The sequence below is a fragment of the Sturnus vulgaris genome, chromosome 3, assembly GCF_052056855.1.
Source record: "Sturnus vulgaris isolate bStuVul1 chromosome 3, bStuVul1.hap1, whole genome shotgun sequence".
Taxonomy (NCBI): domain Eukaryota; kingdom Metazoa; phylum Chordata; class Aves; order Passeriformes; family Sturnidae; genus Sturnus; species Sturnus vulgaris.
In genome coordinates, this window is record NC_142245.1 from 56,261,141 (window position 1) to 56,286,497 (window position 25,357).

The following is a 25,357-nucleotide window of genomic DNA, read 5'->3' on the forward strand; positions in this document are numbered from 1 at the left end:
GTTATTTAATCTCCTAGTTAAAGAAACAAGTCTGAGGGATCCCTGAAGTTGTTCTTTGCCCTAATTAAATCAGAAAGTACAATTTGCTCTAACTGCTCACAGAGAACACTTCTTCCTGAAGCAGCTTATCTTTTCCACACTGTGACTTGGCTAACTCCTTGCACTGCTTCTTCTCTTCCAGTTCTTCTATTTTTTCCAAGTGTCTGGGTTTTGCATGATGCTGTATTACTGCATGGTTTCTGAGGTTTTTCTTTGTAATTTAGGGCTCTGGATTAGTTTCCTTTCTGTGAGGGGGTGTAAGAGAGGTAAGGATTGTTTGCTGAGTCATCCTGAAGATCTGGTATGAGATCTTTCTGAAGGCTCAGGGGAAATCCTGGCAGACTATGTCCTTTTGCAGAGCTCGTGGGGATGCAATTTTGTGTCAGAGGCAATGGAGCCCAGCCAAGACATGGCAAATTTCTGGTTCATCCTGTCTGGAGAGAACATAAAATGATTATGTTCAAAATAACAAAAGTAAGTCCTAACTCTATGTCATATCTTTGGAAAACGGTTGTAGTTACTCGCCACTGTAGGATTTTGCACAGTAGGATGGAGGTGACTTGGGGAAGGGCAGAAGGCAAAGCATTTTTATTCCATGGCCTGAACAAGATGGCAGTCTCTGTAAATATTGTCAGGGTCTGTATGAAATACAGTGTTAAACTGGTGTTAATCTACAAGTGACACCAGTGCCCATATACTTGCTCCAAAGCAGCAGTGTCACCTCCAGCTTTGATCCTTAATGGGATTTTTCTGGAGAGTGCCTATGGACCCAGAAAGCAGGAGGCATTTCCAGGATGCTTTTGCTGTTCCCAGCAGAACTCTTACAATTGTTTTCTGGGGAGTGTTTTAGGAGTGCTTTAAAATTCTCACAAGAGTTTTATGGAGGAAAATGTGACTCAGGAACACAAACCCCTACGTAAAGGGAGTATCAAGCTTTAATTATTACTTTCTTGCTATGTATATAACGCCAATCTGTATCTTATGGGAAGTTTGGAATAAAAATAGGAGAAGAGTAACAGAGGAGGGAGGGAAGAAGGAGAGAGCATGTATTTACGGAGCAAGATGTTCCCTGTTGATATGGAGGTCAGCTGTGAAAATGAAATAGAGACATAAAGCACCATCTTTATCATGCAAGAACCTTAATTTGTCATAGATATGAGAATTCTTTGAATTATCAGTGTTTCTTCATCACACCTAGCACTACCCTCATACATTAATTGCTGTATTGTTTTTCCCATGTGCTGATATCTATAAACAAAACAAGGTACAACTTCCTTGTGTGTGTGTAAAGGTGCTTTTGTTTGGAATAAGTGTAAATATTTACTTGTACACTGGAGTGTATGTGTATATATAATAAAAACACATATTGCTGTAGATATATTCAGAGAATGCATATAGTTCTGTGATAGAGATACAGTTCTGTAGATATATTAATAGAATCTATCTAGATCTAGCTCTCTGTATATCCTCACCCGAAGTTCTGCTGCCGGGAAGAACGTGTTCTGTCTGGGAGCCGCCTCTGGCCGGCGTTGAGCGCTGGGGGGCAGCGCTGGCCCGCGGCTGCCCCGCTGGAACCTCCGGCGCTGGGAAAACTCCTGGGTCTGGAGCGCTGACAGGGCGCCCAGGGGGCTCCCTGTGTCTGCAGGCCAGGCAAACGCAGCCCTGGACAGGTGCCCTGCGTGCTTCACCTCTTATCTTATATTAAATGCGTAATCCTGTTCTCCGTGTGCATCCCTCATGCACTCCAACCTGTGAGTAGAGCGGGGGGAGCTCGTAAGCTCTGGGTTTTGAGCAGTTCCGAGCCAAATCGTCTTCGCAGCCCATTTTTGCAGAATCTCGTCTCTGCCAGGAGACGATGGACCCGTGGAATCACAGCAGCCCAGTCCCGCCGGCACTCTAGAAAGCTGGAGTGTGTGGATTGCACACATAGAAAAGGAAAAGTCAGGGGGATCAGTCCGGCTGTCCCAGGTAGTAAAAACATTGTCTATGTCCAGTTGTTCATAGGAAATGTGTCATTCCTGTATGTCTATGGGAATACAGAGATTAGTTTTGTGCTTCTGTCTGCTTCGTCTTTATATGTCAAGCAGCCCAGAGGATGCTGAAGAGATCCACTACCTTTTGCTGCACATTACGCTCTCATGGAAACCTTTTTTTTTAGTCATGCTGCTATTTTTCCCATTAATTCTAAGTGAAACTTATAGATCTTCTCCGACTATGTAAGGTATGAGCCAAAGTGACAGAAGATGTATTCCATATAAAGGAAATTCTTGGCCATCACTGAAATGAAAGTCCACTCTAAAAAATGCTAAATATTTAGTGAATGCTGATCCTAAAATGAACCTTCTAGCCGTCCTGGGACAATAGGATAGCAAACAGTAAAATATGTGTTCTATAAAACCGTATATGGCATCCAGCTTTTATTCTGTCATTGAGGAGGCTCAAGTTCTTCAGGAAACACTGTAATTTTAAAAAATTAATTAAATTTTTTTTGATTAATTTTTTAATTCTAATGTCTTCATTGATGACTTTGGTTTGTGTTGCTGGGGAATAGTAATTTTTTCTTATCTGCTATTTTGATGCTTTCTGTCTCTAGAGTGCCCCATGGAATCAGATTCCTTGAGCCTCTATTCACTAACAAAGCACGGTGATTGGTTATGAACTTCATTTGACTGTGTAAAGATTGCTTACAGTGCTAAGATTGCTGTGATCAAGCTATTTCTGTGTGGGTTTCTTACATTGTGATAAATAACATCTCGCTCCTCTGAGTTTTTAAACGTAGTTCTTATTCCCAAGTGTGAAAATGATGCTGTGAATGAAGTGCATTTATTTGCTTTATTTTCTGATGGAAGAGGTACATAGACCTAGTACATAGTTTATTTTTAGGGCATTAAAACCACAAAATGAAGTGGTGAGTGTTTCCTTTAGTTTAGCAATAATGATAATATCTGGTTCTGATATCATGCTGTTGGATAATATTATTTCCATTTCGTATGTGGGGATCTGAGCACAGCACAGTAAAATGAATTCCTGGAAAACACCCAAGAAGCACATGGCAGAAGCTGGAAAACAATCAAGTATTCTCAGTACTAGTCATCTGCTTTGCACACAATGGTTCTCCTTCACTAAAACTGGAAGGATTTTCTTGGGAATGAGGAGGTCAAGCTCTGTGTGAGAGGCATTTAGAATCTAATGTAGCTCCAACTAACTGAAAAAAGAGTACAACAATCTGCACTTTTTGAAATGTAATTAACTTAAACATTTTACCAAAGATAATTCTATGTAATGGGGGGAAAGAGGGACTTGGAGATGAGAAGTTAAAGGAAAGGAAGGAAGAAATATCAGGAAAAAAGTGAAACTGCTGTTACTGTATTGCTATAACTAACCTGTTCTAAAGGTTTGTAGGCTTAATGGAGCTAACCTGCCAAGGCTACCTTGGTCTATTGAAAAAACACAAAGTTGAGACTAAAATACATTTTATATGCAGTTCCAGATTATCATTGTTCTTTACTTCCATAGTAAAGAGGAAGATGGCCTGTCCCATGTCTCCCTGCTGTAGGTGGTCCCCCAGCCACAGCTGTGTTCTGAAAGGTAAAAGACCCTATTTACAGGACAGGTGCCATAAAGCACATGCTTATCAGCCATGACTGAACAACACTTTTGATCCTGGCCAGTCACATTTTTCCTTTGAACCTACAAACCCGGGAAAGTGCCTTGTGATGCTGAAATTGCTTCTTACAAAACATCAAACTTCCCACTTGGGACATCAGAAAACAAACTTGCTCTGTCAGACTGGAAATAAAAATCTCTCTTCTTCCATCATCATCCTCTGATCTTGTGCCAGTAGGTCGCAGCAAGGAAGAAGGTTGTCATTATGGTGCTGATGCATCCCATTTTTCTTGTCCTTCTCCCCTTGTGACTCAGCATAGTACTCTCCAGGACCACTAGCCTACCCTTTTCTGTAGGTCTTTTGTAGCAGGGGTGCCAGTATTCCCTATGACACTTCATGTTAGCTTTAGGTCAATCTAATCTGCCATTTTGTCCATCATGAGGTACTTGCCCTGAGCTGTCTGTAATCTCCATGCTATTGCAGGGTAGACAACCAGCTTTCCTCAAATGGAATTTTTACCTGGCTGTGGGTTGATATTTTTGGTATGGGCACTCTGACCAAAATAATAAGAGTCTGCTACGAGATTCATATTATGGTTTGACCTTAATGCTTTTGAGAAAGAAATGAATGTATCTTCAAAGATGTACTTGCTTGAAGGCAACAAAGCTTCAAGATTACTCTAGGACTATTAAAAAATATAAGTACTTTCATCTCATGATCCTTCAGAAAGTGAAAAATTATGCCAGTCCTGGTGGGATTTAACAGTCAACTGGTTAACAATTAAAACCTGGAATAACACACAATGCCTATTCACTGAGAGAGTATGTAAAAGAGAAACTGAAATTTGGTTTCCTTCTCATTGCTGTGATTAAAGTTCGGAGGTATTGTTTGTTATGTTAGAGGGCTCCATTCCTTTCCTGTAATGGGTCATGTCATAAAGAAGACTTTGGTGAGTGGAAACTCTCCAGTATTCCAGGGTATTAGAAGATGATGCCCAAAGATGTGTATGAGACACTGAAGGCAAGAAGAAGCCATTTCTAAAACTATTTCCTTTTGCAACAGGTCTTATCTATGCTCTTATGGCCCATGTGCAACACTGGCAAGACCAAAGACAAATATTTTTCAAATGGTTGAGACACAGGTTGGGACACAGCTGATTGGCTGTGCTCAGGCAACCAGGAAGTCCCTGGTTAATACTGGTGTGCCTTAGTGACTGTGAATGGAAGAGAAGGGCTGCCATGTGGTCTTTACATACTGGAAATGTGTGGTAATGTTTGTGAGTTACTAATTGGAAAGGTATGTGCTGCTTTTCCAGGAAAATTCAGCTACAGATCCATTGTAGTTATTTCTAGTGATCACACGAGTTTGCTGGTTTCTTTGCAATACATTATTATTTAAGAATGTAAAAAAGATGGCTGTTCTGGTCATTTAGGAATTATTTGCTCTTTACAATTTCAGTGTTATGTTTCCTACAAGCTTTTATTTTGACTGTAAAAATGTAGTTGGAATATAATGTTAGTCCCTTTGGCTTTTCAATGTTTAAAGCGTTATTCAACTCTAATAAAATCCTATAATTGATAAATATCTTTGAACAACCACTGCTGCATAGGAAAAAAAATCTCAAGTTCTTAAAGACACAGCTAAGGGAGGTGTGTGAAGATGTGACAGATGACCTGTCTGATAGCAAATTGAATGTGAATTTTTGAAGGTATAAACCAGTGCCAATGTAAGCATTCTTGGTTTTAGTTAGTCAGTGTACATACAAAATGCTTAAAATCTTAGCCTTAACTATTTAAATCAAAATATTGCAAACAGAGTTTTTAACTTTAGAAGGAAGGTTTTAAATGAGGTTTGGTGAAGGAAGAGAAACTGCAGGCTAGAGGTGAGAGAAAACGCTGCAAAACAAGGGATGGGAGTAGAGAGGTGAGGGGAGGGAAGTTGTGCCTGGCAGAAGACAGTAAGGGAAACTTTGACATTGCCACTCAGAGGGGCAGGGTACTTAGTGGCTTATTTTGTGTGTAGGTGCACTAACACATTGAGCCTGGGTGGCACAGAAAGGCTGGAGGTCCAAATGCAGTCAGGAGGATGTGCAGTGTCATAAGAGTGCTCTCATGCCTCTTTCAAAACAGATTTTTGAGCTGGTTAAACATGTCCAGAACCTGTGACTGTGTTGGGTTAGTCTGCGGATGGAGAGGATGCAAGCATTGTTTAAAGCCTCTTCTCCCTGTCTCAACTTCTAGTACAGCACTGATTCAGGCCAAAAAATATACTGGATTTCATCCAGATTTCCCTTGCTCTTAGGGCTGTATTTACTACAGTTCATATAACAATGAAATTTGAACTGATTTTGTCAATCTGGCTTTTCTTTAGGTCTCAGACCTCTCTTTGTCTGCTTCTACTCCTATAATAAAGACCCTTTTCCAAAAGTGATGCGTCTACAGGTCTGGCAAGCCAGGATGCTGCTAAAATCAGTGTATGTAGGAATTAGATCTTAGAATGGCAGAACTGCTGGTTCCTGGTCTGTGCTAAAGATCCAGCAGTGGAGAGCTGTGGTATTCTTGCATTGATATCAATCACTCTGGTTGATGGTTTACGTGCTGACACCTTTGCATCCAGAATCCTGCCCAGAGCAGCTGTTGCCTTTGGTGAGCTAGAAGCACAGCCTAAATATGTTCTGGCCCCCTGCTCTGGCCTAGCTTGGCCAGAAAGCAGCCACAGTAATAACTCCAGTCCCAGCTCAAGGAAGACTCCTTCTAAACAATACCAAGAAACACAGCTCATTTGGAGGAGAGAAAAAACAACTTTCTTGTTACTCAAGTACCAGCTCTGATCATCCAGTTTAGGAATATTTGGTAGTGCTTCAACTTCACCTGCCTACTAATGATCAAACCCCAGGTCAGCTCTAGGGCAACTCTGGAGTAATGTTACAGAGCTCAGTCTCCTAATGCCCCAGGTAGCTGTGGAGATATGTGGGATGTGGACATGTGATGGTGTGTGAAGGCAGTGACCAATTGCCTGGAAAAAGAGGTGAAAAAAGATAATGATATGAACAAAGTGAGCTAGGGTGACACTTCCTTTTTGAACACTCTGTGAATGTCTTGTGAGAGTGACTGAGAATTTGTAGGGTATTTACATCCTCTTTCCTCTCCAACCAGCTTGCTAACTTGTTCAGAGCACTGAGATTGTGTTATAAAACTGGCTCTTGGGAACATTCAAGTTTGTGGAAATATCTTTAAATTCTCCTTCTGAAACAGAATTTTCCAAACCTAATATCTGTTCTTTTCCTCCCTAGTATGTTTGAGGATTTTTGGAAAGTTGGTTTCTGGTTTTGCTTTGTTTTTCTGGTACTCGTATGGTATGAAGCAATGCTAGGAGAAGTTTCTTATTTGAATATCAAAATTTTAAGAGTGGTCTGATATTCACAGAATTAATGACAGCCTTTGTAGAGTCTGAGGCATTAGCTAGAAGTCAGGGGGTTGCAGATAATTGGCCTTCTATGGACTGCCAAAAACTGATTGGTGTTTTTTTTCTCAGCAGTGGATACCTTTTAACATCTATTAAAGGACCTAAATTGGAAGAGAAGCAGCATGGATTGATGTGAAGCTTTTTTTTCTTCTTTTTCTTCTTTTTTTAAAGAACACGTGAAATGGTGCCAAAGGCTGTAACAATATCTTTGACAAAGTACAACATGTTCATGGTCACCAGTATCCTGCTCTTTTTAGTCTAAGAAATCCTGTCCACACATACTTGTCTATTGAGCAGATTCTGACCAGGCAAATAAACTTCTAAAGTGTATCTAATTTGTATAGAAATGGGGAGGGTATTTGAAGAGGAGCTAGGGATAGAAGAAGGTTTGCCTTGGAAGGCTTTTCTGGAAAACTGGGGTTTTCAAGGTTTTATGGAAGCTGAGAGTGCCAGAGGAAAGATGACACAAAACAACCTCTCGTTATTCTGTGGGAGGCTGGACACATTGGCTTCCTCTGAGGTCCAGTCATGGGGAGTCCCACAGGAGTCTCTGTTTGGGACCTTCTGCTCTAGAGGCTGTGGATGCACAGTGCCAGCAGGCAGTAACTCTTCTAAAGTTAGAGGGACCTGTCTGACCAGTGATGTTTTCTTGTAAGATAAGTCAGCATTGGATTTGACTCTTGTCCTTTTTCTCTTGAAGTTTTGATTGTTCTACTAATTAATACAATGAAGGTTGATATGTTGCTCTATTCTATTAGTTTATTTCTAGCTTTGAGGCCCTTAAGCCAGCATCATCTACTTGCTTTACAAAAGCTGAAAAGGCAGAAAAACCTCTAATGGAAAGATGTGTCTGAGTTGATGGTCAGGAGATTTTCTGCATTCTAAAAATGTTTTGTTTCATGGTTTTGATCAGAGTACTGCAACATGGGGGAAAAAAAATGTTTTTTTTTGTGTAGCAGCAGCAGGGATAATGTAGTGTTGCTATCTGGAAGTATCATGTTTAGTGGGAGTCCAGGTGGGAAATCTGCTGCACAAACATCCTGCCAAAAAAAGTCCTTAAGCCCCTTGAAAGACCTTCCCTGCTTTCAGAAGTTTCCAGTTCAAATAACTAAGACAGAAAGGAAGGCAGTCATTGAAGTGCCTTGGAATTGCTGTATGTAGAAGAAAGTTTGCTTAAGCTATATACCAATCCATCTCTTAAATGGCTAGAAAAATACAGAACCTATAAACATGTATAAATCTATCCTTTCTATGTTTATGGAGCCTTTCTATGACCTGGGAATACTTTTCCATCAAAACAGACTGCACTAGGGTGAGCATTCAATTACAACACCTGTGTCCAAAGAGCTTGTAAAAGCAACATTTCCTCATTCACTTAGCATTGGATATGGCTGATGAAAGTGATAAGGAACCTCTGTGGCCAAGGAATAGGAATGGCTCTACTAAAGGAACATTTCCCCTATGGGGAAGAAAAGAAGTATAAAACTGAGTTGCTGCAGCAGAAGCACTATTATTTCTTTTATATTGTATTTACCAGGAGTTGTCCAGAATATGAAAGGATGGAATTGTATGGGCTCTAAAATGATGGTCAAAATTCAAGCAGAAGGCTAAGAATTATTTTGTTGCCTTTTTTTTTGGTAAATGTAATGTTTGAAATTGTAATGTTGGTAAATGGAATGCTTTCACATTCATCATCACATGTTGGTGTGCATTTAAAAATTCTTGTCTGCTCTTAAGTTGCTTTAGGGGTAAGCAATCCAGCATTATGGAGATGCTGGCTCTAGTATTCATGCACAAACAGAGAACTGTTCATAATCCTCTTCCCTAGCTCCGTCCTCCTCAGCAGGGTGAGAAAGTATTCCAGACAATAGCTTCTGTATTCTGTAAACACACCAAAGGTCATAAAAATATACAGTGCTAACATTAGCTCTGGCTTTTCAGCCTTTGCTACCCTCATTTGACCCCATATGATTGCGTAAAAAGGTGAATGAATAGCTGTCTTCAGCCTTAGCAGTGAGGAAAATGTGAGTTTTGAGCAGTTTTGTAGCAGAAAAAAACATTTCCTCTGTTGGTGCTACTGGCTTTGGAGAGTTCTGTTTGCCTTTTTTGTTTCTCTGTCCTGCCAGCACTGAGGACAACCATAGTAGGCTTTTGCCTAGAGTTTTACTTGAGTGGTCAGAAAAAAGTCTTCTGTTACCTGTGATTAAACACAGTTGTTTTACCCTTTGGTTAAAGTTTGCATACTCTGCTGTTCGGGGTCATTCATTTGACTGCATAAGTGGCAAACATAGCAAGAATGGAGCATTTAGCAGAGTCTAAACTCTTAATGGCACAGGCTTGCTCTTCCTCACTCTGATTGGTTTTTATTCTATGAATTTTATTCCGTGCAAGTAATGAAAGAAATCTGTGCTCTCTTTGAAATATTTGATGAGGTCTTTCAAGAGAAGCTTTAAGTTACATGTCAACAAACTGAAGTCAGGCCTATAAAAGTGAGCTTAGTTTTCTTGTAGCATTTACTGATTTCCAGGTTCTGTATATCTCTGTCAAGCCTGGCAGCAGTGAGGACATCTGTTTCTGCAAATGAGCAGAAGGTGTGTTTCATGCTATAGTATCATATTTTTGCTGTAAGAACTTCCAGGACATAGCTTCTGTGTGTTTAAGGTTGATGGCAAACAGTGTGAAAAATATGGAAAGCTACTCCTGCTGTTAAGTTACACCCCTTCCTCTCCTCTCTTGTTAAAAGTATCTTACCTACCCTCTTAAATAACAGGTAAGGTTAAGGTGCTAACTTGCCCCAGACTATGTAAAAGGATTTGGAGTTCCATAACCTCTCTGTAAGTTGATGTGCCCAAATGGGCTATTGGAAGAGCTACATTCAAAACTGACAACTAGCACTTTAAACCCTTGATTTCAGCAACTTTTGTTTGGAAATGTATGATCTGACATCTGCTCTTTTATTTAGATTTGAAAAGTTTGCTTTTTAATCTTGTTTCCTTTGCATGGTCCTGAGACTGCCATCCTAATCCCATTGCAGCCAACAGTAAAACTCTTACTTAACACTAGTAAGAGAAGGATTGGACTCCCAGTGCTCTGCATCTTGCTTGCAATGCACAGTCAGCTTCTCAGCCTTTCAAAAAGTTGGTCTTACTAGAATAAATCTGAAAAGTCAACAGGTTTGGGTACCTCTTGCCTCAGCCAGGTACCTGGAATCCCAGAGCCATAATTTAGACAGTGGCTTAAACCCAGAGCTGCAGTCCAGGGCAATGGCCACAAAACTGCATTCCTCTCTGGGGCAGCAACACTTCCAGACTGTTTCCTCCTTGCATGGAGCTGTGGAGCCTTGGGCTCTCCAGGACCTACAGGAGGGTGAAGGTTGTCACCATGCAGGCTGCTGCCTTACTGGAGCTGATGACGCAAAGGGCAGTAGTGTCATATTGTATGAGCACTTTTGCTGGCAAACAGTACTATTCTGCCCATCTTGTGTATTCCTTGCTCCTCTGGAGTCACAGAGGAAGAATGTCTTTGCTTAGGCTGTGTTAAACATCGCAGGATCTCATCCCTTGTGTTTGGCCAGGAACTTCTTTTACATATGTCTTGCAGTCTTTTTAGTCCAGCTCTGTACCTCCAGCTTCCTTCTTAATTCTGCCTTTGCTTTTGGACTGACTTGAAATCCAAGGCCATCCCATACTGCTGTTGTTATTTAAAGATACAACTCCCCATGCCCTTAAAATTCTTTTAATTCTTTAGTTTTGCACTAAAAGCAATAATAACTTAGAAAAACAAAAAGAGAACACTTCATGTAATCCAAACTTCAGCTTCCCGATCATTGGCTCCACTTTCACAGCTTGTGATGTCAACACAAGTCTTGAAGATTAAGAACTCATATCAAGTTTCACTGGCTGGCTTAAAGTTACCCTACTGGGAAATGTTGTTTATCCTTCAGCCAAGTCCCTTTTTCTCTCTGCCAAGTAAAATCTTAGGAAGTTAAATAAATAAATAAATAAATAAGGTCTGAAGAAAAGGCTTCTGCTGAAATGAAATGGATGTGGGCCTCCAGAGCAGGCTATACAGTCTTCTGGCCAGGATTTGTCAGCATACGACCTGCCCACCATAAGGAGTTCTGCTGCATCCCATGGTATGGCCACAGCCATACCTAATCTAAACTTGGACTTCGGGTGCTCTTGGCTCTTGCCTAGCTGCTCCAGGTTTGCCCTTTCTCCAAAGCTGAGATGTTCTCAGGAGTTTATTTTTTCTGTCTTCTCCCTACACCACCAAATAAGAAAATACAAGCTGCTACAATCTGTCTCCTTGAGTACTCCTGGGCTTTAATGTTTTGAAATGATTGGGTCTGGGTGAAGAATTTGATTGCTCTGATTTCTCTAAATAAATCTTAATTTTTGAAGATCTAAAAATGAGACTGTGATGAAGTTTAATGCACAATGGAAGCAGCGGTGTGTTTTACTTATAATGTGTTTGCATACATCCTAACAAGAACTTTTTTTCCAAGGGAATTACATTGTCAAAATACAAACTTTTATTGAAGGTCCTAATGTGGTGAAAAATAGACTCAACCCTTGCTTTAATCTGCACTCAGGCACGCTGTGATCAGCAAGCGAGGAAGCTCAGTCTGGATGTGTTTTGACGGTGGCACTAAGTCTTACACCTTTGCTATGCACTCGCTACTAATCCCACACATTGCTTGTTATCTGCTTGTTCCCATACTTCAGGACAAAAACTGTGCTTTTTGGGGATTAAAACAGATAGGAGGAAGAGTGATTGGCTAAAACACATAATTTAAAGAGTGATAGGGAGTAAAGGGTCCAGCTTCTGGGACGGATTCCTGCTTTCCCTCTCTGATCAGGCACTGGCTGGCGCTCATGGAAGGGGCAGAGCCTTCATTCCCTCCTGTATTTGCATCAGATAAGGCAGTCATTTCTGCCTTAAGTTTTCCATGGGAGCAAACTTTCACTTCATTACCACTGGCGTCATTAGTGGTCTGGGGTAATTCCCGGTGTGATCCGGCCCGGCTGTGACCTGCATGGAGCCATCCAGCGGCAGTGCTAATTAGCGCCTTAGTGCCACGTGAACGCTTCTCCGCAGTGCCTTTGGCCGAGGTCACCACTAATTTCGCATGAATCACTAGGCAGCCATTGCCTGGTAACTAATTTTGACCTCTAGCTGCTTCGGCGAGACCTCCAACCCTGCCGCTGAGGATAAATGACATCCTGTTGTTATCTGTCCTCTGGGCAGCTGCTGAATTCCCACAGCAGCTTTGCTTTGCCCTCCCTGCGGAAGCACAGCGCTCCAGGCATTGCAGCGTGTCCCTGAAATGAATGTGAATAATGACTGTGATTAGGGGCTGGCTGTGCAGAGACCTATCAGCCGTGGTGGCAGAAGCTGAAGCTGGATCCTGGAAATATTTCTTCCTTTTAGGTCTAGATTTTGGATGAAGGGAGAGAGCAGCTAGGAGCCGAAGTGCTGAGGCAGGGCTAACAGCTTTCTCCTGTTCCCAGGATACACAGCCAACACTTCTATGCATTCAGTTCTGCCTCAATCATTTGGTGTGGCTGTGCAATCTACAGCTGTGTGCACAGCACTGGGAGAAGCTGCAGGCGAAATACCTATGGTGAGGGATTGTTTGGAAATGCAGGGGAGGAGAGTAGTGTGTTTTGGCAGAGGTGCAGACAGAGTTGACCCAGGAGATGTAGGAAAGCTAATTTAAACTCTGATTAGCTGCATTTTGTAGCTGAGCAAGGCCTTGGAGTTAGTGGTGTTAAGTGAGCTGGTACCTACAATGAGAAGGTGTCTTCTTGCCAGGAGTCCAGAATGCTCCCTAGTCTTACTAAACTGTAGTTTGATGTCTATCCTCAGGGGTCTTCTTGCTGTTTTCCTAGTGTTTACTTTATTACACAATTGAGTCAGCCCCTGTTACTTCAAGAAAAATCCCTGTGTGACCAGAATGAGCTTTAGTGTGTGCAAGCATGTCCTGAGAGCATGAGACTGCTGGTGTTTCACTGAAACCTGCTACCAGAGTCATCTTTATCTGACCTGTTGGCAATGGCTAAGCTAAATGCTGTCTTCACTAAACTTTTGGGAAATATATCCAGAATAATGAAAAACTTTTTTATTGGAAAAAAAATGAATCAAGCAAAACTCTCAAGCCACCCAAACTTCAAAAAATGTCCCCAAACCCGGTATTAGCTCAGAAAAAAAAATTGCTCCCCTGGCACTGGTTCTTAAACATAATTGCTTTTACAAGTGGTCTCAATTAGGCAATGTTCTGAATGTCTACTTTTGAAATTTTCCCTGAGGATATAGTCTCTATGCTGATGGAGTTTTGGTGGTGGGGTATTTTTTTTTCTCAGGTGTTTAGCTTGCCTTTCCCCATGAGAAATCAACCTTTTTCTACAGAAAGCTTCAGAATTGCAGTAGGCAATTCAATAGTAAGTCAAGGGAAGAATATTTGACAACTGGAAATTCATAGTATCTTTTACAGACCGATTACCATGTAAAGATATCCATACAGTTCAGTAAGTCTGGATATCTAGCATTCAGGCTGTCAGGTTTCAGCTATGGGACTGTGCTTTACCCTGAGGTAGATGTTTATCTATTCATAAAATAAGATGTGTAGGTCTGAACCTTTGCAGTGAAGCAGAAAATCAAAGCCCTTGACCATTTACAGTCAGTAAAACTTAAATGGGCCTGTTTATAAGGGACTTATTCTGTGATTCAGAATATATTTCAGTTTGTGTTGATGCCTGACCTGCTTAAAGCATTTTTTCCCCTGGTTTCTCTGTTTTACTAAAGTTGTGCTCTGTCCTTTGCTTTACAAACCATTCCTGTATACCATTTAAAAACTCCAAGTTGATTAAGTCTAGTGAAGGATGAGTGATCCCTGTTTGTGTTTTTCTGAAGCACTGCTAACAAAAGCCATGTAAATGTAACACATGACTGCTGTTTATGGTAGATTAAGCTTGTTCAGCTTTTGTCAGTAATGTACCCAGTTTGCAAGTAAAATAAAAGAATTTTGTGATGTGGTTGTTTTTGTGATTTGTGTTAATAATTAACCTAATCTGACAAAAACTGTCTGGTAAAAATTGTTAGATTGGACAGATACGTGGCAGAAGGCTCCACAGCAGGAAGAAGGTGACCTTTGGAAGTGAACAGCAAAGCCAATATGTTAACTAGCAAGCAGCCTATCTAGATGGCTTTTTTTTTTCAACAGTGAAATATAGTTTAAACTGTCCCTTTTTCTGTTGTCCTGTCAGCAGTAAGATCCCATTTGCAGACCCCTACAAGATCACAGTAGTGATAGCATGCAAGCTATGTTATGCAAGCAATTATTTATTATTACTATTATTTATTATTAGAGAATTTGTGGACCCTGGGAAGAAGGCTCTATAAGAGCTTTGACCCATGGAATCACACTAAAATTTCTGTGTTTCTGGGCTAATTTCACTTCTGCTTTACCTGTGTAGTTTGCTTTTAAGAGAGGTAAGCTTCATGTGAGAAAGGAAAGTTACAGTGGTTATTGTCTAGCAGGCTTGTGAGAGTAAACTTAGAGAGCTTACTTAGTGAGAAACCAGTTTGGATCTTGAAGCCATAATGTAAGTAGAAAAGAAAACAGGGTGCTGTGACTGATCTCACACAAATTGAGGGGAAAGGCAATATGTGTGTAAGGATGTCTTGGATTTTTTGGTATTTAACAAATTCTCCTTGACCTGCCCTTGCATTTTGCCTTTTGTATATAAAAACTAATAAAGAAAAGAAAAAGCTTATGTTTTTCATTATCAAGGGCAGTGGAAACTCTGAAAAAATTCAGGACTACGAAAACAAGGCAGATGAAGTTAGTGGGTGGTCTATGTTCACTGCAACATCCTCTCAAGTGTCTGGACATTGAATTTGCTGTAATCACTCTCTCTTTATAAGCATATAACTGGGTGGGAAGGGAGTGGAGGAAAGAGAAAAGTAACAAATGTTATTTACTGAGACTATATGTTCCTACCACTACTGATTTTAAGAAATAAAGAATTTCTTTTTTTTCCAGAAAGGAAACACGAATCAGTGTCTTCTTAAGAATCACACTGGGGTTTTTTTTGTATCAGAGTCCAGCCTTTTGTGTCACTGAATTTAATTTCAATTTAAATCTTGCTTTTGTTTCTTATTCAAATAAAGCTCATGTTGAAAACTTCCAGCTCCTTTTTAAAATGCTGATCGACCCATGGATACTTCATCTTCTTGTTGGCTAGAAGAGGCAGACTTTACTCACCTTTGGGTTTTGAGGAAATGCATCCATATGTGGATTCATAATCTACATTTGCTGGTAGTGAAGGAGGCTTTTCAGCTGTAGAGTGCAGGACACCAGTGGGCAAAGCTTTCTAAGCTTTTTTTCCCCCTCTCTCTTTAAAGAAGAACAATGAAACCTTTTTTAAAGGAATGGTTGAGAAAGCCATTTTGTATTTGTTGTGTCTGTCCAGGGCTGCCTTCACTTTCCCTGCATAACAAATATAGTGTGGAGATCACTTTCCTGTGCCAGGGGTGGCTGTCCTCCCGTGGAATCACTGAGGAGTTTCCTCACTACTGCCCATGGGTGCCAGGCTCTGTGCAAGGTTATCTATGAGGAGGCCTTTAGCAAACAGGTTTTAATCTGATTTTCAGCTCATGAACCTCATGCCTGCTCCTGAGTCTGGGTGCATGGGCTGAACACCCCTCCTGCAGTCATGGGACAAGATCTGGATCTCCCTCCTCCTCCTGCATGGGGACAGCATGGTATTTTCTGTAACACATGTAGTCTAATGTGAGGAGATAAGATCCTGAAGTGCACAGTTTCTACACTCCCGGGCATATTGGGGCAACCTCTACTGCATGGAATCTTCAGTAGATAGCACCGTGCTTGTAAATAGAATGCCACGTTTCCAAACACCTGCTGTATTACCTCACTCTCTACATTATTGTTATGACCTTTTTTGGCACTTTCTCAAGGAGTTATTCCTTATTTTTCACTTTTTAACACAGCGAGCTGAACTGTGAAGGTGAAATTGCACTGGAAGTATTTTTGTTCTCAGGTAATTGGGTAGTGTTCTGTATTGCTGATAGCTGAATCTGACTGCCTTGCAAAATCATATTGTAGGAAGTTCCTCAGACAATGTAATCTTGTTTCCTGTTTCTTCCAAGACCAAGAGCCAGAATTTTTTTATGTCTTCATCCTCTGTACTCCTCTTTCCTTTGGCTTACTGGATAAAGCTGAACTCAACCAGAAAATCTGACTGCTTCACAGATGGGTGAGGTTTGTAGCAACTCTGACCTAATGCAAAAGCCAATTACATCATTAAGTTGCCTCCTATGATTGTTTTGTTCCTAACTACTGCTATTGTGTGCCACCTCAGAGCTGATATAATTCAACACTCAGACACTTTTGCACACTTTCCTGGTTGGGTGGGTTTTGGTTTTAGCAGTCACAAAAGACCTTTAGTGCACGCCATGGTGCAAAGCAACTTGCAGGAATGTGCAGTATGCTGTCCCTGGAGCTGAGAAACTCCTCATCAGTACCAAGGCCATGTCCCACTTTTTTCACTGGGGGTTTGCCAAAGATGCAGAAGCAGCTTCCAAGTGCTTTGAGCTACCTCGTGTTAGGTGCAGGGATGTGTCTACAGCCTGTCCTCGCATGTGTGCATTAGTCCTGCTGCTTCTGAGTGAGCTGTTTGCAAGCACAAGAGGAGATATTTTCTGCCTGGACAGTTCTCCTTGGGAGAAAACATAATGGGTGACGGAGGAACCATCCATATTCTGAATGTGGGACAGAGGCTATTATATCTGAATAAAAATAAATTTAATTTTGGATTAACATTTCATTCTTTGTAAAGATTAAATGCCTCTTATGTTATTGATATCACAGAGGATTTCAAAATTCAAATGCTTTTAAAGTGTATGAATGAATTATGTGCTGTGTTTTACGCCATGCATTATGTAACAGCTAATTCAAGGTGTCCCACAATTTCTCAGGACCAAACAAATGGATGTGAGGTCTGGTATGTAAATCTTCTTTTACCTTGTGCAGAGTATTGTAGAGCTGTTTGGATTTTTTGAGATTTTTGTTTGTTTTGTTGGGGTTTTTTTCTTGTTTGGTTTTTTTTTTTTTTAACTAGTGGTGGTCTGCCCTTCTTACAGTTGCATGCAGCTTAAGTGTACCTTCCTCAGTTTCATTAAGGTGTCCTTTCTTGCAAGATCTGTATCAGTACTCAGCCCTCTATATTACCAAAATAGTGCAAAAGGCTCTTAAGATGAATGAAGACCGAAGAAAAACTATTTTTGCTGGACTCTACAGATCTTCCTTCTCTGCATGTGACTGTCTATGAAAAAAATTAGGATTTATTTATAAAAACTTTAGGTGGATTCAAATTCAAACTAGTCTAAGTGCCAAAGCTGTGGATTTATTTGTACAGTATATCCCTACAATTTATAGAAGTTTAGTTAACTGTAGAATTAAATGACTTTGTTTTCTACTGCTGTGGGTCTCTATTGAATTTGGCACAAGTTCAAACGGCCTTGTAGCATCCAGCATTTGCTGGATCATAAAGCAAAGACCCTCCCTAGGAACACAAATGGAACTTCTTTCCACCACTGCAGTGAGATTAATGACAGTTTAGCAGGGCTTTTTCTCCCTCTTTGTCCTGTAAATCTGAGCTCTATTCAGCTGAACTGCTTTTGAAAGAAAACAAACTAAAACTCAGGCTGCCTAAGTTCTCCTGAGGCACCATTCAAGGGTCGGTGTTTTGCTCTCCCCACAAACCTTTCAAGGCACTGAATTTTAGGCAGGAGATGTATACAGGATCAGGCATGCTGGCAGAGGCTACTGGGGCTTGCAGTTGTAGGCAAAAGGGGCTGCACATCAGCTGATGCTGCTGATGTGGTGATGGATTAGTGAACAGAGAAAGGTTTGCATTGTGCTAAAAATGGAAGGATTAGCAGCTGCCCTTGTTGAGTCAGGCTAGAGGGAGGAGGATGAGGAGGAGAGCAACATACTGTGACACTGTGTATTAAATTGCTATCAGCAGCCTTCTTTACCACTAATCTCCCTCCCCTTTCTTCAGTGAGAAAAATCCTGTAGGACTTCATATCAGAAAAAGAGAATTTTATTTATTATTTCATTTCTTATGCTCTTTCTTATTTGTCTACTTACTGCATTTTAACTTTTTCAAATATTTTTAATAAAAAATAATTTACAGAGAGAAAAGAGTTTGTACTATCTTAACTGCAAAGGCAGATCCCAGCCTGAAGTAACTCCCAGATATGGCTGTGCATATGGGTTTATTAAATGCAATAATGGGTGGCAAGACAGTATATTCTCATTGACATCTGTTCCTTCAATGTGAGGTTTGAATTTAGATCCATCTCAAAATTCCATAAACCACAATATTTTCTTTTCATCTCCTCAAGAAAAAAGAAAAAAAAGTAAATTGGTTACTTATGTTGATTTTTATCACTTAGTTCCTTAGGATCCCTGTTTTGATGCACATCAGCAATTAAGAGCCTTATATTTGGCACAAGATCTGTTTCAGTAATGTCACCAATAATGTCACTGCTGATGGACCCTGGTAAGAGTTGAGAAGCTTTCTCAGACACCTGCTGCCTCTTGCTCTCTGCTCTCCCTTTGCTGAGGGCTGCGTCCCACTGAGAGGTCACCTGCTGATGACTGTGCTGGAAGGGGCTGGAGTTGAACCTTAAATCATTCCTGAGTAGGGCTCTGAGCTGGCTTCTGGAGATGTGAATGGGAGCAGCTGTGTGGCTGTGTAAATCTCCCCTGCCTGCTCTGCCTGCAGACCCTGCTCAGGTGCTGGGGTGTGCATCGTGGCTTGGACTCCCCAAGACTAGTGCAGCTCCCAGGGCTGTGCTTAGGTGCTTTATTGAACTAGGCTGCTGTCCCTTCAAGTACTTCCAGCACTTTTGAATGCTATTTGGCCAAAATGAGCTGTACTCCTCAAGGAGAGAGCTTTTTATCAACCAGACACCTTTGATCTCAGCAGAGAGCTCAGTCTAATTGTTGGAGGTGAGCGAAATTCCCATTCTCAGAACTGCATTGCAGTCAGTGGAGCTTCCCTCTGACAGAGGAATCTAAAGTTAGCGTTCCTCTGTAGAAATGAGGACTAAAATAGGGGGTTTAAGTTACCTGACTGTCGAGTGGTGAGACAATGCAGTGGCCAGAGCACTCAGAGTGTTTCTAACCACTGCAGCTCCCCACCAGGTCAGCAGAACACAGAGTATTCATGGAGACAGCAGGTTCATTAAAAACCCAGAACTTCTACAAGGGGCAGCAAAATCTGGGTTGTACTAACACAGGATAACGATTTGTGGTATTTTTTAAAAGCAAAGAGCTATTGGTATTTTAGATCTAACTATAGACAGCTTTCAGCAAAGAGAAACCAGGAGATTGCTAAAACGTGCTGTATTTTGGTACAGCAGGACTAATTGGTCTGGACAGCTTTGCACTAGCCAGGGTGCAACATCTCTTCACACTTCAGATTTCTTTCAATTTAAGGAAAAATACAAGCCTAAACTGAAGTGCTCGAATTCTCAAGCTGAAGCACTTAAATAAAAAGCTGTAGTTCATGAATTTATTTTTTTCCTGTGTGGGTCAATTTTCTGAGAGTTCTTCAGAAAACAGGGCCATTTTCTCTAATGTCTCACTGTGAATTAAATGCATAATTTAGATTAATCCAGTTGATAAACATTTTCTTCACAAGACAGCATACTCACGTGAAGAACTTTATTGACAGACAAAAAAAGTAAAAGAAGCTTTTTAAAAAATAGCTTGATTTTAAAAAAATACTGCCGAGGAGAATGAAAAAATAAGTTCTCTTCAAAACAGATGATTCCTCTTGTTTGAAAGCAGAGTCTCCTTGCAGTGCTTGGGGGTATTTGCCATGTGGGGTCTGCTCAGTTACATCTCTTCTGAGCAATGACAGAGAAACATGTGAAGGCGAGTACTCCTGGTCATTTGTTTGAATCATGATTTGCTGTCTTAGTTTGTATCACATAAAGAAGCAGAGTTCTTATTGCATCCTGATATATGTAATTTTCAGGAATGTGACTTCAAGAATAAATTTGAGAGAAGAATAAGAAGAACAAAAAATGTCCTCCAGCTCTCATGGTCAGTAATCTGAGCTGTTTGAAAGATGGATGTGAGAAATCTTTACAGGAGTTACTCGTGGGATCTCAAATTCATTCCTTTCTCAGTTACAGCTCAAACTGTTTTGCAAAGTACTCCTGGTTTTTTATTGGTTTGGGTTTGTTTTTTCTTTTAACAGCTCATAGTGGGTTAGCATACCTCCTTCCCTTCCAAAGTACAACAAATTTCCTTCTCCCCATGGAGGAATAGCAGGGAAAGAAGCCCCTCAGCATCCACTCCTGATTTGCACAAGCTCCTCCGTGTGCTGTGGCAGCTCCTCTGCCAGGCTGTGAGCAGCTGTTGCCAGCCTCCATGCAGATGGCTGCATCCAGCTGGTGTCTGAGCACGTCAGGAGCTTATGCTAAGATTAATCACTTTCTAACATTAATCACTCTCTACCCCTTTAAAATTCTCTGGTGAATTGTGCTGAATCCTGCTTCCACAAGAGATGGAAGCTCTTTAATGCATGGGCCCAGCATGGCTTTCAGCTGGGCTGGTAGAATAGTGATGTGATTTCTCTAGGGCAGGAGGGGGCCCCTGAGTACTTGAGGTACTCTGTGAACTGAGTCTCTTATGCTTGTTTTGGCTACCAGTGCCTTTCAAACAGCTCAAGTGCTTGTGCTGTACTGCTGAAAATGCTCATGACATCTTGCATTTCAGCTGACTTCAATGCAAAACTGGCCTTTTAAGCAAGTAAAGGCTATGTTAACATCTACATTTTATTTCAATTATATTCCTGTATTATTTCAAGAAGAGTTTGAATTATTTTGGCATAGCCCGAGGTCTACCTGCTGCAAGAAATGCTGTAGATTCCCTGGTGTCATTTTTTTAAGTCCTCAGGGTTGTCTGAGAAAATATTCTATATTTCAGTGTTCTATAAAGTTTAGATATGATCTTTTTGAAAAATTGTATCCATGCACAGCAGAGGCAACAAAGCTTTGAGATTTTATGAAATTTTCTTTCACTTTCAGAGCTATAATTTTGAACAACCTCCTTCAATAGATTGATAGCAACAAATTATATTTTCAGCAATGGATCTCAATTTCTTCCTCTACATACAGGTGCTACCTGTTAGGATTGCTGGGACATTGTGAACACAAAAGGCCAATTTCTTTGTCAGGAAACAACTTTTCCTGAATAATTTATAGCTAAACTCATAACTGAAGAAAGTATGAATCTTCCATTTAGTTTCAGTGACAGTGAGTCACTTCCCTTCTTTTTGTCGGTCATTCAGCAGCAAAAGATAAGAAGATATCTTGAACTCCATGAAGTTTCCATTTTTTTATTAAATGGGCTTGTGCTTGCCAGTGATCTTTCAGCATTAACACTGGACGTGACTCCTGCCTCATGCCACTGTCAAGATTTTAAATTTGAACTAAATTATCTCAAATACGTAATAAAAGTGTCTTTTGAGAATAAATACATTCTTTAAAACCCCCAACAATGTAAATCTCATGCCATCCAAAAGACTTGCTTTTACTTTAGCTCCACAAACTGATAAAGCTACAGTAGTGGTGTATGTGCATAAGTTTTCCATACGAGATAGATAAGTATGTCTAAGTCCAGTTTGTTCTCCTGTAGGGTGGATCACATCCCTATCATTCAAAGCCTCACTTTCCTTCTTCAGATAAATGTATTCTGCAGTTACTAATAATCAAGTACTTTACTCACAGACAAAGGGAAGTGGGGAAAAAGAATCACTAAGGATGCCATTCAGTCAAGTGCCACTGTACAGTGCCACAAAGGTGATGAATTTTTAAAGTGAGGTTACAAAATCTTCAGGAGAGCAGCAGAAGATACCACACCTCTGATGATAACACCAAGTCTTCATTTTACTGACTTTTGACAACCAGCTGTGGTGGCATTTGAATCTCCCAGCTCTGAACAGCCTCCTTTGAAACACAAAAAACCAAATAGCATTTGCACAGCATACTTGGCCTTGTCTTGCATTGCTTTTCACTTGTCTCTCAGAACAAGCTCAGCTCTGACTGAGTTCCCACTTCCAGCCCCCTGTATTTGCCACACACATGAAATCACAGAATCATTACAGTTGGATAAGACCTCTAAGACCATTGAGTCCAACAATTAACCTAGCACCACCTTATTCACCATTTCCCCAAGTGTCACACTCGCCTTTTGAGCACTTCCCTGGGCAACCTCTTCCAATGCCTGATCATCCTTTCAGACAGAAATTTTCCCTGATATCCAATCCAAACCTTCCCTGGCACAACCTGAGGCCATTTCCTCCGGTCAGTTGATACTTGAGAGAGGCGATCGACCTGGCTGCAGCTTCCTTTCAGGTATTGTAGAGAGTGATAAGGTCTCTCCTGAGCCTCCTTTTCTCCAGGCTAAACAGCTCCAGCTGCCTCACCTGCTCCTCAAAGGACTTGTGCTCCAGACCCTTCAACAACTTACTTTCTCTTCTCTGGACGTGCTCCAGTGCCGCATTGTCTTTCTTTTTGGGTCCAAAACTCAACACAGGTTTTGAGATGTGGCCTCACCAGTGCCAAGTACAAGGGAATGAAAGACTACGTGGTTTCCTTGTGTTGTGCTCGTGCAAAAATGATTGCACCAAGCAATAAAGTTTCCTCTAGAAAACATGTCCTACTCGTGCCTATAGGCACGAGTTGTAAAGCTTTTTTCTGCCTTGGGACCACAGAAGGAGTGCAAACAGCTTTCACCTTGTCTAGCTGAGATGTGCAATAAGTGTACTTTAGATAAGGATTTGGGAAAAAAGAACAGTGGAGAAAGAAAATGCAACAAATATGCTAGGAAGCTGAGAGAGCTTGTGATCCCCTCCAAGAGTAACAAAATAAATAATCTTCTTTATTTCTGTGCAGTTGTGGTTAGAATTAAAGGAGTCTTTGATAGGAGTGAGGCTAAATTGAAGCTAGATACCCCAGCTGCTTCATCAAAAGGCAGCACATCAATGCTTTTCATTTATCAAAATATGTGCCATTGATACATGAAGTAGACGAATGTTAGTTAAACAAAACGTCTGTATTATAAATACAGAAAAGAAGTGTGCAGCCTTATATGTTACCAAAGACTCAAAGCTGGAAATTGTTGTCTATTTGTACTAATGATATATCTGACATCCTTTTCAGAGAGCTTAGTTCAAATACTGTTTGGGATCTGGAGATGGTAGCTAGCTCTAGTGAGCAATGCTACTGCAGGAATCTGGCTCAGATTCAGGTATGCAGGAACTTAAGACTGTTTATCCAAAAGCTTGAATCACCCTCACTTGCATCTGAGCAGTCTTGGCTGGCAATCAATCAGGAAAGCAGAATTCTTCATCAGCACAATGCTAGAGGCAGGGTGTATTTTATGGATAGGGAGGATGCAAGATGTCATTGCTGAACTGGGAGGAAAGGAAGCTGTTGCTATGATGAAGGAATAGAAACAATCAAGTGACTTTGTCTTTGAAGATAACAGCATGACTGTGAACCTAGACATGTCTCCAACCTGGGAAATGCTGTAGTTGCCTTTCTGGCAGCTTTATTAGTTTATTACTGCTTGCTTGTGTTCTTGAGAGTCTGTTCTCCCTAAAGTTGCTTGTCCCTCTGCAAGTCACCAAACAAAACTGTTGCTAAGGGGATAGAATTTGTGTGAATCCAGATGCCATTCAGATATGGAAAAAGAAATTCATATCTGATGTCTGCTGGGGTTAAAGTTATTTTGAACTGTGGAGACTGCAAAACTCTAACGCACCAAGTTCTGCAAAGCTCCTTGGCTGCCCAAGGACTGGATTTGCTGGGCACAGGGGTGAAAAGGCTTCAATAACCTTTCTACATTCTTTAGTAAAGGAGGGATTTGAGTAGTGGTCACAGTGTGGAAAGAGAGGTGAAGTATAAAAGAGAATAGATACATTTTGGTTTCAAAACTGGAATTCAAGCATCAGAAGGAAGTTTTGGCTCAGCTATTGACTTGTTGTGTGGCCTTGGACAGACTGGTTTATAAAGAGGGGAGGGAAAACTGGCACAGGAACATCTGAGGATTAAAATATGTTTACAGAGTGCTTTGTACTTGCATAATTTTATCCTTTCTAAGTGTTTATTATTTTGGAATAGGCTCTTATGCCACTGTAATAGTACTGAACTTCCCTCAACCAGATCTGTTTCTTCACAAAAACCCTTGCATGGACATGAATAGGATAGAGCAAAAGTTCTAAGCAGTTAAAAGCCTTAATATAATCTTGTACGTATTCAATGTTGAAAAAGTTTGGAATCCCAAGGAGGAGAAAAAAACTTTATAGGATAGCTGCATTTCTTAACTGCTTAAGTTAAGGAAATATTGATTTGACTGAGAAATATACCTTATGTATTTTTTCACTCTCTGCCATTTTATTTTATATTAATTTAGTGACATCTTCTGTGACACGAAGTCCCAAGGTATTACAATGGATGTTTCTGACCATCCAAGCCTTACTTTTCTGTATGAGAATGAAGTGAAAGGAATTGATAGTAGATCATACTGCCCAGGCATTGCTAAGATTGTATTGAGAGACAAGAAGCCTCGTATTAATCATTTCACTATGAAACTACTAGCTGAAGTCAATTTCAGAATTTGTGCAGAATGATTCCCCTAAACCCATTTGGCTGCATAGCCTGGCTGTGTTCTCTGGGAGACACTGGCTCTGTTGAGACACTGAGGTAAGTTACCCTGTGAAGAGCATATGAAAGGGAGGAGGAAAACAATTCTGAAGTAATGCTGATAATTGGTATTGTGGTGAACAAAATGTGATGAGTCGAGGGGCTGAAAAAATGCAGAGACAGATATCATAAATACATGTTAAGAATACTCAAGAAAAAATGGGATTCAGTCCTAAAGGAAAATATGAAAAATGTAAACAGAACGAAGATTGTGAGCAGTTGCACATAGTCCATGCAGATACAGGAGATCACATTTGTTGCGTGCATGCATTGAAAGTCTGGAGTTCTGTGTACAGTAGCTGTAAAGGAAACATTTCTGTGCTTGTTTAAATGGCTGATGGAGTTCATGAGCTTTAAATGTCTGAAAGTGGTAGCTAATATCTGCCACTGCTATTTACATTGTACTACTATTTGCTTTAGCAAAGCAGC

General features: G+C 40.7%; 1 long non-coding RNA gene across 1 annotated transcript in view; it reads left to right on the plus strand.

The window, feature by feature from the left end:
- The first annotated feature begins 1,686 nt into the window (after positions 1-1,686).
- LOC148224352 (uncharacterized) overlaps positions 1,687-25,357 on the plus strand; it is a 43,493-nt gene continuing 19,822 nt past the window's right edge. Inside the window, exon 1 of the long non-coding RNA XR_015802867.1 lies at positions 1,687-2,007. This is a non-coding gene — a long non-coding RNA (uncharacterized LOC148224352). The remainder of the gene's footprint in view (positions 2,008-25,357) is intronic.